Below are 6,059 nucleotides of genomic sequence, written 5' to 3'. Positions count from 1 at the left end.
CTCTTCGGTCACAGTCGAACGGATGACTGGCGTGTGCTGTGAAAGTCCTTATTGCAAACGCACCGGAATGGATGAGAACCATATCAGTTGGATGCTGCGATACAAAGGTGAGCTCAAAGACTGGGGAAATGGAACTCACAACAAGCGGCACTCGTCCATCCTGCGACACTGATTCCCCTTGCAGCGCATGCGAAATAGCAACCAAATCTTCGTCCGGTTTGAAGAAAATTCCTTAGCTTGGAGAAGCCATTCTAGGTTTATCATTTTATATCCCACGGTGACTTGAAAGATGGAATGCTTCTCCCTACACACCCTTTCTATCGTTGCGAAACGTACGCGCAAGCTGTTGCTTGCTATTTCAGCCAATGCCCTCGACCCATCCGGCAGTTCATTATTGTCCTATTGTGCAGGCGATTGTAGTCTCAGCTCTCCAGTTTGATCGAAAACATCGTTTAAGTCCGTGCAGACAATCGAGCCCCCTTTGAGGCACAGATTGATTGATGTTGACAGTAAAGTATAATCCCTGCTTCCGGGAGCGTATTTTGCTGCGCTGCAGGAAGTACTCGTCCTTCGTCAGGGAATTGCCTTGATTTCGACGATAAGCCGGTTGTCGTTGATTTCTTTCCGGGAAACGAACGCCCCACTACGCTAGCATTATAATCCACCTTTATGCTTTTTTTTTACTGCTGCGAAGAAAATAAAAGCACAGGCAATGCTTTATAGTAGCTATAGTAGCCAAACAGTACGATTGTTCATGGTCGCTTTTCTATCGTTGTTTTCAACACTTGACAATTGTACAATTGTTATTGCTACCATTGAAACCGAACCTCTTCGGACGGTTATGTGCGATTGATTCAGCTTCAAGAGAACGACTCTTATCGATGCGAAACCACACGCATCATCACGCGAGCAATCGTAATAATCCCAGAAATGTGCTTGTAAAGTCGACAACTGGAAAAATGGAATGACCATACCGTCAGCGCTGATGGTTGTTTCGTGGAAAGTCGTATGCGATCCATCCATAGCCTTTCCTATTGGGACAGACCGAATTGGAAAAGGTAAAGAAAAGCGGTTTGCTTTTACGTGATTGCCTCGTTACGTTCAGATTTTTTGGTGTAGTATTTAGCGAAACCCCCTGCACAAGTTAACCGAATGATATTTATGCTATTACAGATGAATCGGATCTTTAAGTGATGGGGAATATCGATTGCGCCTAAATTTATGCTATTTCATGTAGAGGGATTCCTGCACGACGCATGACAGTGACCCCATCAATTTTTATCAGCTGAAATGGCATGAGCTTTTGCTTGCTCGTTCGTTCCTGGTCCTTAATCGACAAATTAAATTCTCCGGACAAGCCAATTGAAATGAATTCCTCATAAATGAGACCTTAAGAATGAAATATAATAGAATCATCACTAATGCCAAGTGTATCCACATGTTTAAAACCGAACAAAAACCAAAAACCGTACATAAAAATGATACAAACCATAACATAACGTGTGAATAATGCCCAATCGCCATCGTACGTCACGCGGAAACCGCAAAATAGTAGCAGAATAAATCAAATTGAACGCAACATTTAAAATTGCGCCCAATCGCCTATGACGCCTATCACATCGGTCGACTCTGACGGTGTGAGATTGAATTATTTTTTTCCTGTTATTTCTGGTGGTGGTTAGTGGAATTCGCAAATCGTTCATGCTATATAAGGTGGGTGTAAAAGACTTGCCAAGCGGTAGCATTTTATTCCATTCAGTGAAATTGCTAGCAAAAAAACAATGAGATTGTTAACATCGTGCGTGTGTCATTCAGTTGATCGATTGAAGCGAATAAGCCATCGAATTGAGGATGATTTTGTTTTGTTTTGAGTTCGCACGAAAAGTGTTGACTTGCATTTTTTTTATATATTGATATGGAGCTTAGTATACAGTACAATATCCTACAATGTCCAATAATATAAAAGAGTACAAAAAGGTCGCAGACATTGTTGTTATTCTGTTAAATTTGATTTTTCACATATAAACTGTGCAATTTTATACCCAGGTTTCAAACTTGTTTTGATTTTTTGGTACAATTTTTACGTGCTATATGAGATTATACATTCACACAAACGAACAGGGCCAAAATCCCGTCCGAACCAATCTCTCGTACACAGGACTGACTATCCAGCTATAGGTAACAAAGTCAAAGTAAGCTAGAAAAAGGCAGGCCAGCATCTCTTGAGATTGTTGCGCAGATAAAGAAGAAGGTATGAGATTATATTAAATTAAACAAATATTCTTTATTCGTAGTCGAAGATTGATCGTTCGTAATAATCTTCAAGCCTATTTATTTCCTTGAAGCATTGAATCGTTTTAATTAAAAGAAACTGATTATCGGAAACAATATTTTGGAGGACACTTAATCCGTCATTGCTATACTATTTGTCATAATTAAGATCACCTTTAAGACAATCTCCTTTAACGATATTCAAATTTCTACCTTTAAGTACTAATTCAAGACTGAAACAGGATAATGATGTTTGTTCACCGAATTTGTACAGCAATAAGCTGTATTTGAGCATACTTCACCTGTCTGCGGTTGAGCAAACGAATGAACCATCGTTTGTGGGGAAACAAGAACCAAGAACATGAATATTAATGTCTATTATGTTGCCCCAACTTCAACAGCCAGCAGCGAATAACTGATGATTGCCAGCAACAGATGCGCTTCCTGGCAGCCATGCTTCATAGTACAGGATTAATCAAAGTTGGTCTAGCCGATTGCTTTGAAATTCTCCGAATTGGAAGTGCAACAGTTTGTCTACCGCTCTGCACACGAATCAACTATCATTTGAATAATCTTCCGGGTGTGCAACATCTTGACTGCATGTGCGTTGAAGCTCATGCCACGATCCGATTGCTAGAGACGAAATCAATAAGCTCTCGGACATGATATTACCGACGGCCGCATACATAAACTGATCGCTAATTAATGGAAACTAATGATAGAACGTACCGCTTTCGCTGAACATGTGATGCTGAAGCATGAACGGTAGTCAGAAGTTTCGTTGGTGGTAATTGATTGCTTCGAAAATAGGGAACATAATCCTATAAAATGCCGTCACTGTAGACCTAGAGACAACCGTACGCGGGATATGTTGATCGACGTTCATAAGGGTGTGGGCAAGTCAGGGCATAGATGATTCTACTAGTTCCGCACATGCTGCCATCACTGGCCATCACTTTTATTATCTTGTTCAAGTTCAGTGCACTGTTGACCTAAAGGGACAAAGTTCAAACGTGACTTTTATTTTCATTGCTGGACTAAGAGTTCATCTTTTTCATTGAACAATGTCGTACTGTGTCCATAGCGTGTGTTTAACTGCTTTGAATTTGTTTGAAAATACGATCAAAAATAGCACTAAAAGAAGAAGTGAAGCTTTGAAAGGGCATGTACAAAGGTCAACAATTTCTTGCTCGTGTTCCAAAGTAACACAGAGCACAAACACTGTCGCGAGCGTGATAGAGTTGGACGACATTGTTTGTTTCAACGATCAATGTTTCATTTCGTGTGTTTTTTTTTTAATAGTCAAAACATACCTTTCTATAGGTTTCTAACATGACTGGAAATAATACGTTCGATCATCAATACTAACACCTACATATAGACTCTCCAAGTGACATTTTAAGCCTTGCTTTTCTTTATAAGAACGCAACAGTTAGTTAACATCTACAGTTACTCAAACGCTTTTTGCATTGCGAAATTGCTCATAGTTGCGTGGCATTTCAATCAAATAAGATTCCATTTCACAACGTGCTGCATCATAAATTTGTTTGAAACTGATAACAAACACACCTACCTTATGAACAATTCTTTGCAACGCCTTCGTAGCATTTAGGGATTCACTTTATGCAACGTTCTTCCATTGAAGTTATCCTTCAATCATCGACCCCTTAAAGATATATGGTATGCATCTAACCATCGATTGTTGCGAATGGTTTAGCAAAAGTTCCCGTTTTTAAAGGGCATTGAACGATAACAAAGAGAGCTTTTCAAGCTGTATGGGAAGTTGTAAGTCTTTTAAAAGGTTTCGGGCGTGTGCCATTGTTGCACAAAAACGTTAAATAACACATAGCTACACCTTTCTTAGCAACGTAATGCCGGCATTGTCTGAACCATGTAATGGTTATTGTGCAATGAGACGTTTTCTACAGAATATTACTCAACAGTCAGTGTTTCTGAGAACATATCTGACTGCATTCCTACAATTTCATCAATAAACTTTCTATCCGTTCCAAATGCAAATTTATTGGCAACGTTTTAAACCCATTAGTTTCTGTGGGATTCCGTTATGGTTGAATTCCATTGTTCATCGTACAGATCTAGATTGACCACAGTAAACATGGTACAATGTGAATAAAAGAAATGATTTGAATTTTGATGGCAAATACCATAGACGTAAGCTAGCGGATATTAAATCAACCGTTCATAAAGCGCAAGGATGTCTGCAACGAATTTGAGACGCTCTTGGAATGTGAATTATGTTGCATGTATTTTTGTGTACTGCGATGTACATACATATATATAACATATTTAGGTTTATACGATTAAATACAAAACTACATTCTATAAGGAAGAAATTGAATATAATACATCTACTACAAATTTCAAACTTCATAACAATTCAAAAGAGAGTTTTCATGGTGTCATTCGTTTGAAACAAATTTTATAATACAAGAAAAGGACGAAAAAAACATTGATGAAAATAAATTATTAATATTGTTGCCATCGTTAGAATTCAAACCAAAAGAGATACATTTTATTCCTATAACATTCAAGCAACGTTAATCATCTAACAGTTGCATTGTTTTCGATGTTGTTTGGATTCATCTTAGCAGAGTAAATGAACAGCAACCATTCCAACTAACACACCCACAAAATAATTCTTGCAACAGTCTTTAAGTAAATAGCATGGCAGAACGGAAGAGAACGGTAGCACCATTACGACGTCGTTCGAAATGTTGGCATAATAGTTTAACATTTCCGTCAGCAAACTTGTCGGAAGCTATACAATGTTACTACACGGGACACTTTTGGCTTAGTTTGCTGGAAAGCTATTATAGCCAGATTGAATAACTAAAGAAAGGAGATTTGTTAAAAACGATCAAATTTTCTGCCAGGAACGATGGTTAGGATATCCCGCTATTCGCAACATGTGAAGGATAGTCTACATATATGCATGTTAAAACATCCAAAGTATGTCCGAAAACATTATATGATAAAGAACTTTTTTATCCATTACTTATAGCGCAGTCACGTGGGTTGGTTAAGGATTAAGAGCAGTGGTTAACATATTGTTTAGGAGTTTACTTTAATTGAAAATCAGTTGAAATTGTTGTACTGACATGACTGACACAATCAGCGCTATTACAAAGAAATCCTTAAAACATATGTTTATTGAATTGTATTGTAGTTGTATGTATGCGACTAGCATAGCTCTGCTTGGTGTAGAAATTAAATCAATAAAATCTATTTGTGGTATTTATTCACGTTCAATAAGCGACGAAATCCAGGTGTAGGATGGAACAATGTATCCAAAACTAAACCGGATATTGAGTTGCCCAGTTCCTTCACTTGACACCCACGACAAATTCACCGACGCCTGTCCCAATCTCATTGAGTGAATCCTAGAAATACGAAGATTGTGCTTAACTTTCGAGTTATCGTGCTTCATTCAATGATATGATCGATATTTTCCTTCCCTAAAGCAAAAGCTTTGACGTTCACCAGTGCACGATCTAATGTCTTTGTATGGCATCGTCAAGGATACCACGACGATTGACGGTTCCAGGAATCATTGAAGAGGTTTTCAACTATACGCTGTTCATCACATTCCACGACCAGACACCTACGCAAGACTATGGTTTAGGAAATTATGTCGGGCTGCGATGGAGCTTTAGAGAATTTAACTTACATACTTTCTGGAGAATCTGTTCGTTTTAGCAGCGGTAAAGCATCTAGAGCTTATAGAACGTAATTTGAGTGTATTGTAGATTTCCATTATTTCAAACTGT

The sequence above is a fragment of the Anopheles marshallii genome, chromosome 2 (genome assembly GCF_943734725.1).
Source record: "Anopheles marshallii chromosome 2, idAnoMarsDA_429_01, whole genome shotgun sequence".
Classification (NCBI taxonomy): Eukaryota; Metazoa; Arthropoda; class Insecta; order Diptera; family Culicidae; genus Anopheles; species Anopheles marshallii.
Note: the sequence above shows the minus strand (reverse complement) of the source record.